General features: G+C 36.0%; 1 long non-coding RNA gene across 3 annotated transcripts; it reads right to left on the bottom strand.

The window, feature by feature from the left end:
- Positions 1 to 2,117: 2,117 nt before the first annotated feature.
- On the bottom strand, positions 2,118 to 11,052 carry LOC122146999. 3 transcript variants are annotated; one of them, XR_006161342.1, is made up of 5 exons: positions 10,939 to 11,052; positions 10,431 to 10,519; positions 7,806 to 7,863; positions 3,770 to 3,812; positions 2,118 to 2,659 (listed from the first exon to the last, which is right to left on the bottom strand). It is a non-coding gene; the product is annotated as an uncharacterized LOC122146999 (long non-coding RNA). The 3 variants fall into 3 exon arrangements; XR_006161341.1 differs by lacking the exon at positions 7,806 to 7,863; XR_006161340.1 differs by lacking the exons at positions 2,118 to 2,659; positions 3,770 to 3,812 and having other exon boundaries at positions 6,952 to 7,863.
- Positions 11,053 to 14,134: the final 3,082 nt, after the last annotated feature.

The raw sequence follows: 14,134 nt of genomic DNA, 5'->3' as shown, positions 1-14,134 counted from the left end.
TATTGAAAAAAGTACCAGTTACTGTACCCAGTGGAAAACCCCCCAAAAGTGAGCCGTGCCATGCCGTACCATGCAGTGGAAAAGCTCCATAAGTGTTTTGAAGGCTGCTCATTTTTGTTCTGTAGTCTACTCATTTTTGTTAAATTTTTGGTATTCAGCTGTAACAGAATGTTTTGCATTAAAATATATATATACATATGTTTATTTTCTAAAGGTTTGACATTTAAGAAAAAAAAAAAACCTTATTAAAATAGAAACTTGGAATCATTAAGAATCAGGCTTGATTTTTTTTTCCTTTATTTTTATAAGTTATACTTATATCTGTTATTAATCTGTTAAGATTCTATTTCATTTGTATCCTTGCTACTCCACCTCTAGACACAATGACACGTGCACACACACATGCATGCTCACAGACACATGAATACAAATACAGGAGCTAATCAGAATGGACTTGTAATGTTGGTTATCAGTATACATGTTTGTTTGTCCAAGTGAGTCTATATTTGGCACATGTAAATATTGTTACCTTCTTTACTTAGCCTATATTTCATACTTTTATGTTATATGTTTGGTCTGTGGGATTCTATATTTGGCACATGTAAACATTGTCACATTCCTTACATAATAAAAAAAAGTAAATAAATACATTTAAAAAAAAGAATCAGAATTGATAAGCAGAATCAGAATTGCTAAAAATCTAATGATACTCAACCTACAATAGTAAACCAAGATCCACTAGTTTCCAGTAGTATTGTTAAAAGAGGTTTATTTGGACACTTATTCCCAAATACAACCCAAATTAAAGAGCACTGACTGGCTACAGCAATGTTTTACACCCTAAACTGGTAATGATTCAGTGACAGATTAACAGCCCCCTACCCTGTCTCCTTCTTAATTAGCTTGCTAAATGATTTCAAGCTTAATTGAATGTCAGATTATTATTGCATGACAGCAGCTGTTTGAGGACAAGACAACGAACAACCGATGTGATTTGGAGTGATAGTCCTATCTCGGCCCTCTAATATTAGCCAAGCATGTGCGGAGAGAAGCATTTTCACTGTTGTTTGCTAATGATAGCTATGAATGCACGGTCATACTGTGAATCTGTGCCGGCAGCTAATTGAAAACTAATCTCTGTTCTTTATCTTTATTCAGCCAGTCATCCAAAAGATGGTGATATTTCCAATATTCACAGCTGGGTTGCAGCCAAAGGCACCCTTTAGTCTGAGAAAAAGAGCTACTGAGATTTAGGTCCACATTCTTGACTTTTTTGGATATAAAATTATATGAATGCTGTCAATTCCAGACTTCTCATCTCAGCAGGTGTTGGCTAATAAATGGCTGCTTTCTAAGGGTGAAAGGCATGGCAAAATCATTTATGATGGTATGAATGATTGTGTGTGTGTGTGTGTGTATAATATTATATATATATATATATATAATATATATATAATATATATATATATATATATATAATATTATATATATATATATATATATATATAATATTATATATATATATATATATATATATATATATATATATATATATATAATATATATATATATATATATATATATATATATATATATATATATTTTTTTTTTTTTTTTTTTTTTTTTTTTTTGGCTAGATAATCCGTTATCTACATATATTAGAATTGTTGTTAAAACTATTTTAAGGTGTCCTTGTTAAACATGTTACGTGTACTTACTGTTATACTAACAATTAATTATGCATAATTACATGCAAGTAACCCTAAGCCAAACCCTTATCCTATTCCTAACCATATAGTAAGTACATGTAGTGAATTAATATTACTCCATACTTAAATGTATATTAACAGTGTTTAAGGACACCGTAAAATAAAGTGTAACTCAGTTTTTTTAATGCTTCCCTACTAGATATTCAAGAAAAATAATTTATATATTAAACAGCCATGTAGCAAAGGATGGTTTTGGATAATACGTTGAATTAAAATACAAATTAAATGTTCTGTTTTGCTTTTTATTTTTTTTACTTAATGGACACAAAAACTATTTATTATTATTATTATTATTATTATTATTGATAAATGAATGATAGGTATGGTATCAGTATAAAAACAGCTTCATACTATGTAACACTTCAGTTAAAACAAAAGTGCCCAAACAGTAAAATGAATATTATAAAATAATACCAATAGCAAAATAGGTGACATACACATATTATTAAATGCTTGTCACTTTAACTTCATTGGTGCAGCAAGCTTGAGTGTTGCTTGGGTCTGTTACTCCTACACTTAGAGCTCTATCAGCTGTGTTTCTCTCTCTGTGGATCCTCATCCTAGTTTTTAGCTTGAGCTTCCCCCGATTCAATCCCAGTCTCAGCCATGTATACTAGCAGGCATGTTTGCCTGCAACCCCACACCTCGAAAGCAGGGGGGGAAAAAGAAAGAAAGAAAGAAAGGGAAAAAAACCTATAGCAGGCAGTGGGGACCTGACCTGATTTACTGTTAATGCATAATAATACAGCCAAGTCCCCCGTCTCCTACAGAGTCATCTCTGGGAGAGGAAAAAAAGATTCTGCTGCTGTGTATTATCATTTCATCATTTATTCATGCTGATCTATAAACAGAGGAAGATAGGCAGGCTGAGGCAGTTTGGCAGCTGAAACCTGAAAAAGACACCCATTAATGTGGGAGACATAAGGAGAGTCAGATGATGTCAGACCCTTTACCTTGACACCAAATTGATGATAAGGATTTATATCAAAGGTGGACTTAAACTGTGTTCAAGACAGTTTCATTTCAGGCAGAACAGAGGGCCACTCTAGGCCATGCTCTGGCAGAGCTAAAGAGCACTGCAGCCATATTTCTGCCCCAACATGAATAAGTACAGACTATACCGTGAGCCCTGGGAATCATACAGCACATTCCCAAAAAACCTTGCTTTGATCTATAAACATCAACAAGGGGAAAGCATTGCAATTTTACAACATCATTTTGAGCTGAGAGCTTCAGATGATTTTAACAATGAATTTTGTGTAGGTATGTGCAGATGGATTTTAAATATTAATACACTGATCCACACAAAATACTGAATTTTTTTTTTTATTTTATATATTTTTTTTTGTATAGGGGAGGGGGGTGATTTTTTTTGTGAACTAAACATTTTTTCATCATGAAAACCAATATAAATTGTATTCTAAAAGTAGGGAAGAAATTGTTGTTTTAGCAAGTTGTTATTTCTGATAGGAACCAGGTGGGTGACATATTCCATATTCATGCATGATTTGTGCATGATTCATGCATGATTCATGCATTGAATGTCCAAATATTCCAGATATCAAAATATATGTAGTTTCTTAGTTAACTCATAAAAACTGCTTGCAAAAAAAAAATGCTGTTTAAAATAGAATTTCATGTCAGGTCACAGGACATGCAACGTCCCACAAATATTTCACAAAATTGAAAGAGAGCAGTGTTACAGAAGTGTTTGACACTGACAAAAAAAAAAAAAAAAACCTTCATATGGAGATCTTGCACTCCACTAAATAATGACAAAGCTAAACGTGATATTTGTCAAAAATAATAGTCTAAATTAGAAGTTGTTTAATGATGGAAAATTTGGCAAAAAATAAAGCATGATCATTTGAGATTTATAATGTTAAAAACAATGGCCTTTTAATAAAGCTAAAATGTCTAATTACCCAATTTGTACTCTTGCACAAAAATGTTCCATTTAATACACTTATCATTGTCAGAATAAGATCAAATGTACTTACCCTCAGGCCATCCAAGATAGATGAGTTTGGGTCAGTGGATCCTCTGCAATGAATGGGTGCCGTCAGAATGAGAGTTCAAACAGCTGATTCAAAAACATCACAATAATCCACAAATAATCCACACTACTACAGTCCAGCCCATCAAATAACATCCTTTAAAGACAAAAGCTCCATGTTTCTAATCAGGGCCGTTGCTTGGGCCCCTGTGCAGGTTGTACCCGTGGGCCCTGTTTGAAATCATGTAAATAGCACAAAGAAATAAATAGAACTAAGATACAAATTAAACAATGAAGTTTTTCAAGTTGTTCAGTTACAGGAACCGAATAAAGACATGATATAAGACATAAGAATATAAGACATAACCAACATTTTTTCGAGGATACTCGACAAGACGAGTATTTCAACATAATTTTGTATGTATTTGTCAGTGCACGGGTAGTCTTGCGTAGCCAGACCTTCAGACTGACGGCTAAAGGTCTGGAATTCATGGCAGCTTTCATTGGCCAAGGCCCGCCCACGAGGCCGTTTGACCAACATGTCATTGACCAACCAATCACAGTTCGTTTCGTTCAGCATCACATTTCAAGGGGTGGAAATGTCGCCACAATAACAGACCGGTGTGTATAACTCTCTGATATATTTTAAAGATTCTATGCCGCAAACTTTAAATATTTCACATACTTTTGAAAATCCAGCATTTAGCTGATCCTGATAAGCGCTCGTCGTCACAGTTGTAAACACAGCGGCTTTCGTGAGGGGGTTCGGTGCCACAGTATCTTTGTTTCCAGGTGGTACGTTAAAGAAATCCTGTAGGATTCAACCAATCCAATGATGACTTCCACACTCCTGAAGTGTTTCCACTTTTGTGTCAAGTCAAGTCACCTTTATTTATATAGCGCTTTAAACATCAAAGTTCATCATTGAATTCAGTGATGTCATCATGCAGCTCAGTTCAGTTTAAATAGTATCTGTGCAATAATTTGCATTCAAGTCAACGATATCGCTGTAAATGAAATGTCCCCAAACTAAGCAAGCTAGAGGCGACAGCAGCAAGGAACCAAAACTCCATCAATGACAGAATGGAGAAAAAACCTTGGGAGAAACCAGGCTCAGTCGTGGGGCCAGTTCTCCTCTGACCAGACGAAACCAGCAGTTCAATTCCAGGCTGCAACAAAGTCAGATTCTGCAAAAGGATCATTTGTTTCCTGTGGTCTTGTCCCGGTGGTCGTCTGAGACAAGGTCTTTACAGGGGATCTGTCTCTGGGGCTCTAGTTGTCCTGGTCTCTGCTGTCTTTCAGGGCTGTAGAGGTCCTTTCTAGGTGCTGATCCACCATCTGGGCTGGATACGTACTGGATCAGGGTGACTGCAGTGACCCTCTGTCCCATATGCATCAGACGTTTAGCCAGCGCTCCGTGGGCGTGACGTATGAGGCTAGTGCACAAGTGCTGAATTGAGTGAATGTTTAAATTGGCAAGGTGTATTTGTTCATTCAAGAGCATTCAAGAGCAAGAAGAAGCAAAAGAGAACTCAACTGGCTCTCTGTGTGGGCACCTAACACAGCACGCAAGTACTCAATCGACTTATTTAGCATGAATGCTTTAAAATCTCGTTGAAATTGGCAAGGCTTAAAAACACATGCAAATGATAAGCTTGCGTCAACCATCCTGAGCATCTTTCATGCTGGCCTTGGGCACTCGGTTGAAATTGCCAAGGGCCCCTTCCACAGCCGTGGGCCCCTATAATGATCACCTTTCTCCCCACTAGCGATGGCCCTGTTTATAATACACTGGTGAGCAAGTGATGTAATGGTAAATTTCTCTAAATCTGTTCCATTGAAAGAACAAACTCATCTACATCATTGATGGCCAGAGGGTGAGTAAATTTTCAACAAATTTTCATTTATGGGTGAACTATTTCTTTAAGTTAAAAGCATTTGCTTTAATTGCTATATCATAATCTTAAAACAGAATTAGTCTCTACAATAACTATATATTATGAAATATAACTGTCTTTATGTATTTGTGATTTATGTGCACATTACATACAGCATTAACCAAATGCACTAGTAAATCATGTTTATGAGGTAAAGGAACAGCTTTCATTAATTTCTCAAGACTCAGTGGCCCAGGACTTCTGTCAGGCACGTAGGTATTAGAGAAGACAGAACAAATGACTGTCAAGGTTTAATCAAACAAATGGGATATGACTGAAAAGCCCCATATGTAGTCTTTATTAGAACATGGTTTCAGGCCAGAAGCTATTCCTTCCCATGAATTTAGATCTTGAGTACCTTATAGGGGACAAAAATGAATTACAGGGTCTCTGGAGACAGAGACCACAGGAAGCCTTCTGTCACAGTGAATTAACAAAGTGATCAACAGTACTAGCTAGCGGGATGAATCGGATAATGGATCAGTCTACAAAGTTGACATCAACACGAAGCGATTCAGGGTAGAAGCAATTCTGTGGATTCCCAGAAAGCACCATTTCTTTGATGGAAAATGATTCATGCGCTGAACAGCAAAGGCTTAATTCACAACGCATCTTAAAGTTCTCCATGAAAAGAAAATATCTGCTATTCACTGTGGATGCATTTACAGTATAAAAGGCTTTTTGAAGCAAATTTACTTTAGCACATTTTTACTTTAGGAAAATAATAATAAAAAGCATGTATCAAAACTCAGAACTTACAATACATTCCACAAAAACATATGAATGAATAGTGTGTGTGTGTGTGTGTGTGTGTGTGTGTGTGTGTGTGTGTGTGTGTGTGTGTGTGTGTGTGTTGGTGTGTGTATAAACAATTGTTTGGTTTTTTTTTTTTGGTTTTTTTTTTTTTTCTTAAAACTTTTTTGCTGAATATATCTATATCTTAAAATGTAATTTAAAAACATGATTGAAAGCTAAATTTTCAGCAGCCATTATTCCATTCCAGTGTCACCGGATCCTTTAGAAATCATTCCAATGCCGATTTGGTGCTCAAGAAAAATGTTTTATCAATACTGCAATGTATTGTATATGTTTTGTGGAAACCAAGATACTTTTTTCAGGATTCTTTGGTGAATAGATAGTTTAAAAACAGCATTTGTGTGAACTATTTATTTGTCTTTACTGTAACTTTAGATCAATTTAATGCAAAAAAGTAACACACATATATAGAAATATATACACTTTTTTCCCCTTGAACCCATATTTTCCAAACCATGCAAAATTCAATGACATCTTTAATGTAAAATATCTCCCATTTTTTCTTTTTTAGCTCTTAGAATTCGACAAACAAGTGTTAAACGAAGCATGAATGCTTCTGATAATGACTGTAATGTCTGTAACATTTTCACAAACCTGAATCAAACAGCCTGCACCTGACTCCATTACTCACTGGATGAACAGGGGTCTATGCGAAGCAAAGCAAACACTGCCCTCTGCTGTTTCAAAGCAGTATCTGTTGAGTGTTCACCAAACAACCTGAATATGTTGTAACCCCAGCACTTTCATTATTTGATAAGGCATCTGTGGACTCTGGACTCACAGCTTCACTTCAAAGACTACAGAAAGACACTAGGAAAACTTCTCTTATGCATGTGATGCATGTTACCGCCTTTGTTCAAATAAACAAGTTAGAAGTGCATTAATGCCAAACTCTGAGGTCAAAGTTGTGCATCACTCGTGTGATATATGCACCTAAAGGAGATGCAGACTTCATTGTTCCTTTTCTGACAGCTGAGTTTCACTCAGTCAAATCCCTGCACTGTCAAAAAATGCTGGAGAATATAAGCAGCCAGAGAGAAAAGTACTGGAAGATTGCATTGAAGAATATAAGATCCTCAAATAAGATAAAGACAGAGTCCCAGAGCCAGAAGGATGGAGGTGTGGTGAATATTAAGCAACACTGAGGCTTTATGTAATGTAAGACCGTGCCAGAGCTTCCGCCTCAGACGTTCACATTGTCGTTCCACCTACTGCCTCTCTCATTGTCGTCACATTATTTGCTCAATTGCTATAGGAAGAATTTGTCAATAAGCATGCCACTCTCACCAGCTGGACTGCCTCACGTTGCAGGTTACCAGGGGAACAAAGATTCAGCAGTCTGTTTCTATGGAGAACAAACACAAACCTCAAGGTTACCGACATTAAGGAGTCTTATTCATGTAGAGAGGCTCAGAATATCTGTCAGTTCAACTGAGCCTTCTATCTCGAGCCTGTCTGCTGTCTTTTTCATCCCCGTACAATCCATTCCCAGAATGACATGAGAGGTGAACAACAGTGATGGCTGAGTTCCCATTGCTGCTCTGTGATGACAAGGCACAACAAATCCCACACCTGAAAAAAAAAGTAGATCTGCTCCCATGAAACTATCTGCTCGTATACAAAGCTAAAATACGGCTTCTGAAAATATCTGTATTCGGTGGATTTCTCAGCTTTTCGCCTTTCTAAATAAAAATGTTCTCCATCTTAGCCAACCGGAAAATCTATTTCACAGACGCAAAGTAACAGGCACAGTGAGCTATTCGGAGAACACGTCATGGCATCTAATGAAGACAGAAGAAGCAGAGGTTTGGGGATGGAAGGTGTGGGTGAGGAAAGGTCAATGTTATATTAATGGAGACCTCCACTGTCCTTGACAAATCATGTAGCCCCTGTGACCCTTTCCCAGCCTTTAACTTCATGACAAAAAGGCTTATGCTCACTTCAAGTGATTTATTTTACTCTCACGTAATACTTTTTTATAAAGTGGTGCTGTCTGCGTGTCAATTGCTTTGTGAATCACACTGTATAATTCAAATATTTAGTTATTCAGCAGGGACTTGGTGTTTGCGTTTGGGATGTAGCGAAATCTCAAACAGGCCAATTTTCAGGATGTTCTGCTGTCAAACTAAAGTCCCAAGACAGATGGGAGCCTGAGATTTTTATTCCTCCTGCAGCAGGTTCAAACAAAGTTGAGAATTAGGTTTCTATAATTAGTTGACTCTTTGGAAGTCGTGTTGCCAAACTGTAAAAGAAACTGTCATTTTTTAAAAGAGACAACATGAAAAGACTTTAAAGGGATAGTTCACCCAAAAATAAACATTCTGTCATTAGCTACTCACGCTAATATCATTCCAAACCTGTATGACATTGTTCTGTGATCTGAAAATAGATATGTTGATCTTAATCAGGGCTGGGCAGCTTCAGTCCTGGAGGGCCACTGTCCAGAGTTTAGCTCCGACCCTAATCAAACACACTAGAACAAGCTAATCAATGTCTTAAAGATCACCAGAAAGCTACAGGCAGGTGTGTTTGATCAGAGCGATACACACACTCCATCATCACACTGCCACTGATTTCTGCTGCAGCCTCCGTGAACACCTGACAGTAAGGCAAACACTGATATTTAAATATCTATCTGTACCTCATACAAAGCTATTAAAATCTTCTGAAGTCACACAAGTCGAATGAACCACGTTTATGCTACTAAAGATGTTTGTGGAAAATCATGCTGCATGATTCTTCAAATAATTACAAAATGTTAATTTTGGGATAAACAATCTCTTTTAAGACTAGCAGCAAGAACATATTAATAAAGATACAATTAATTCTATTAATTCTAATTACAACTTTTATATTACAGTCCTGCCCGAGATTAATCAAAATATTTAAATATACATTTATGTCATTTAATTTACTACTTGGACCACTTAACTATTTAAATCCGACTCTGTGCCACAAATCGACTTGATCATTATGCAAAATGACATTTACTCTCAAAAATCACATCCTTAACATATACGCTCACTTACAATCTCTCTCCATCTCTCACACACACACACACACACACAATCCAATTTCTGCAGCACCTAACCATGTGTGATGAAGAGCCCAGGCCAATAAGCTTCATTGATAACTCGCAACTGGCATGACAACTGTGCCACAAATTGATGAAAATATCACAGTGTTGCTGCTGTGTTGGAGGTTTCTGACAGTGCCACATCAGTCACCCTCATCTCAGCTGTGTTAGTCAAAAATATAATCTTGTTTTTTCACATCAGTTCGGGCGTAAAGTAGGCCGCTGTGATAGAAATTAAGCTGTTGACATGACTGCTAACCTTCCTTATCTAACTCGCTTGACTATCAGGAATACACCAGCAAATACAGACAGACAAAATGCAGATGGATCGTCCAAACACCACAGCAAAACTATCAGTGCATGCTACAGTAATAAGCTTCCCTTATGAAATTATTGGTTAAAAAGTGCAATCGCAACATCTCTACACTGTGTTGGTAAAACATATTTTTTTAGACATGAAAACACTGTCCTGCTCCTGAAGGCCTCTTAACACTACACATTTAAGGCATTTTAAATAATCTGACTCACACAAATTAGCACAGTACAAATACACAACAAGATTAGACGTCTGAAATCACAATGCAGACACTGAATAAAGTGAGCCAAAAATACCCGGATGTTTAGATTTTTACAATAGATATTTATAGTGTGTATCCATGAATCTTTTTCTACTAACTTTGACCACAGACCCTTACAGAGCAGAATGCACAAAAAAAACCCGGATGTATATATATATATATATATATATATATATATATATATATATATATATATATATATATATATATATATATATATAATAAATAAATAAAAACTGTAAGCATTCTAAACCTTACCAGAAATGTTCTAATGTCCTCTTCAGTCCATCATTGCTTAAATATGTCATACTGTATATCACATAGGCTACACATCAATTTGATCAAACCTGGAAGTAAAATAACAATCAATCAATCATTCTCTTCTTAATACAACATAGCCTACAATATAAAATGTAGGCCTACAAACGTAAGCTATAGTTATTACAATTTTCTTCTAATATTACCTAGTATTGTTGTTGTTAATATATATTATTTATTAGTGTTCATTATGATCTATAGTATAACTAATACGATTGTTTGATAACGGTTTCAGTGATTTCCTTAAGTTATTGCGCTTGTTTCCTTTCCCGCCATTAATGGTTAAAGCACTGCAAGATGAACGCGCCACGTGCTTACCAGAACTTGTACCCAACTACCGGTTCGAGTAGACTAAACGAGCTACGAGTACAAGTGGAAAGTTAATTGTGAACGGATGGGAGTTCTCTTTCTATATCAATTTATATGTAAATCACACTAAATTACCAACCATATGCCATTCCTCATTTACAGTTCCCCCGAATTCATCCATGCAGGAGGGCAGCTGAATGAGGATCGATCATCAGCTGGATTGCTCTGTCGATGACGTCTGTTTGGCAGGCTGGCAGGGTGGAGTATCCCTTTAAGTCTTGCATAATAGCTTCGCATTGCAAAATTGGATACACTTATGTAGGTGGGAAGCCAGTTTGCAAACTTCATCATACTGAAGTTTCAAGCTAGCAAGAGCAACAACCTTTCACTTTCTGGATTGTCTTCTAACTTTGGAGTTGACTTGACCTGAGAACTATAATAATTTAATGAAGTCTCTAATGAAAGAATATTAACTCTAAAAATACCTGCTTATTATTGGTTGAGTGCACTCTGATTGCTACAACTCAGAAAAATAAATGATGCGAAAAATTAGAGCACAACAAAAAAATCTGTGATTTACAGTTACATGAGGCAACCTAAATAAAGCTGCTGGAGTACAAATGTGATTATAAGCAAATGGAACAGATAGTAGAAAAAATTGTGTAATTTAAAATAGACCTTTTACTTGCTTATATATTTCTTGCAGTTTTACCCCATAGCTGTTAGATCTCAATGAACATTGCATAATGCTTTTGTGCTGATTGACTGACATTCTGCCACATTAATCAAGTATTACAAATAACAGGGTTTGATACCAAGCAAGATACTTATTTAGAGAAGCGATGTGTAATTAAACTGAAAAGGGGGCTACATTTCTGTTGAAGGGGAAAGAAAAGATCTGGAGTGACTTACAGTAAATCAAAGTTACAGTCACTATGAAGGAAGCAGTACTTCACACTACCACTTGGCAGCTACAGTACCTCATTTAATCCCTACTTTAAACCCTGGTAAAAATAGAAAATGGAATACAAACCATCTAGTACTCTTTGAGAGATTAGCAGAGGATTATTTATCCATTAAGTCAGATAAGTGCATATTCTGTTAGAAGGAAGGATGTGGAAATAAGGGCCCTGACCATTATGTCCTTTTAGATGATAGCTAAGGACGATAAACTAAACTGCAGTTTCAAATTGGTGTTAAAGAAATAGTTCACCCCCCTCACTCTCAGGCCATCCAAAGATGTAGATGAGTGTGTTTCTTCATTGGAACAGATTTAGAGAAATTTAGCATTACATTACTTGCTCACCAATGGATCCTCTGCAGTGTATGGGTGCCATCAGAATAAGACATTTGTAGGAAACAAATTTATCATTGACATTTTTAACTTCAACTACAATACGAGTCAACTATCCATTATATTTCCAGCAGAAGAAAAAAAAAAGTTTAATCTGAATCAGGTGAGAAATGTGCACAGATCAAGCACCATTTAGAGAAACAGCTTTTCACTTCACAAGTTGCTAATTGATGGACTAGTGTCATGTAGATTATTGTGGTTTTTATCAGCTGTTTGAAATCTCATTCTGATGGCACCCACTCACTACAGAGGATCTATTGGTGAGCAAGTGATGTAATAGTAATTTTCTCCATATCTGTTCCTATGAAGAAACAATCATCTACATCTTAGCATTTCGGTGAGCAAATTTTCAGCATTTTTCATTATTTTTTTGGTGAACTAATTCTTTTAAGTGTCAGTCATATTTTTTTTATTGTCAAGAGTGTAGCAATGTTTGAAGCAGAACTCACAGAAATGTTACTTTCAAACTAAGATGCTTTCTGTTGGTCGATGCAGGTCGATTGTCTTGACCAACTTGAAAACAATGTAGAATCTGAAATATTTCGCCCTCAAGCGATATTCCCAATTGCGTGTGGATTCCTATTGCATTGATTACAGAAATTCCCCGAACGGTAAATGTGATTGCACCTTTAGAGACCACAATATTGTTCCTGTCAGGTCCTTTTGAATTGACACTCACTTGTGAAGGTCCAACTTTTGCTACAAAATTTTTTGTCAGTAATGTGAGTCATTGCACAGTGATTGGGTATTGGGGGTATTTGACTTGTTTGTTTCATGTCTTTTTCTCAGGGTCAGCATCATAAATCCCTCTGTTGCCAAAACTGCATTGACTGCAAATAGGAAAGATGGGTTGAGAAAACAAACATGAATTATTGCTAAAACTTGACTGAAGTTTATCAGCAGTCATTCTTGTCATGTCAGGGTCATTTTTTAAATGGATAACAGGCTGAGAACACTAAAACTTTGGTAGGGTTATATATATAGTATGGAAAAGTTGCACATACTGCATTATTGATTAAAGCTACACACAAACCTTTGTGTTCTCTGTTCCTTTTTTCCTTATGTGTATGTGACTGCATAAGTGCATGTACACTGAAAAGAATTGTAGTTTGGACAAAGTCTAATTTGTTTCAGCCAAATGTGTTAGTTTATTTTTTTATTTTTGTTTCTCAAATTATACTTATGGTTTGGTTACAATCTTACATTTTAATTTAATATTAAAAGGACAAGCAAATAAAAGGTTATTGTAGGAACAGGATTTTCGATTAGACCAATATAAAAAACACTCACAAACTCCTTTCCACACTCCTGCTTTTCATTTTATTGTCAGTAGAGTGCAATGCTTTATTTAAGAGGACTAAGACTTACAAGCTTACAAGTTTTGGTTCCTTGCCGGTCACCTCTGGCTTGCTAGTTGGGGACACTTCATTTACAGCGATATCGTTGACTTGATTGCAAATTATTGCATAGATACTATTTAAACTGAACTGAGCTGCATGATGACATAACTGAATTCAATGATGAACTGCCTTTGTCATTTTACATTATTGACACACTGTTTTCCTAATTAATGTTGTTCAGTTGCTTTGACGCAATTTTTTTTGTTTAAAGCGCTATATAAATAAAGGTGACTTGACTTGACAAGCCACCAAATTGTAACATTTAATTGCCAGGAAATATTGTAATTCAAATGCCCAGGCTCTTTACACAAAGCTGAAATTTAAAGGTGTCATATGATGCGATTAAAATTTTTCCTTTCTCTTTGGAGTGTAAAAATCTCTTGGTGCATAAAGAAGATCTGTAAAGTTGCAAAGACTAAAGTCTCAAATCCAAAGAGATATTCTTTATAAAAGTTAAGAGATAACCACGCCTACCTAAAACGGCTCGTTCTAACACGCCCCCACGTGTCTACGTCATGATGTGGAAAGATTTGCAAGATTTTTCATTGTGAAAGCGAAACTACTTTGTTTGGCCTTCCAAA

This window comes from Cyprinus carpio, chromosome A12 (genome assembly GCF_018340385.1).
Source record: "Cyprinus carpio isolate SPL01 chromosome A12, ASM1834038v1, whole genome shotgun sequence".
NCBI lineage: Eukaryota > Metazoa > Chordata > Actinopteri > Cypriniformes > Cyprinidae > Cyprinus > Cyprinus carpio.
Note: the sequence above shows the minus strand (reverse complement) of the source record. Positions and strands in the feature narration are given on the sequence as shown.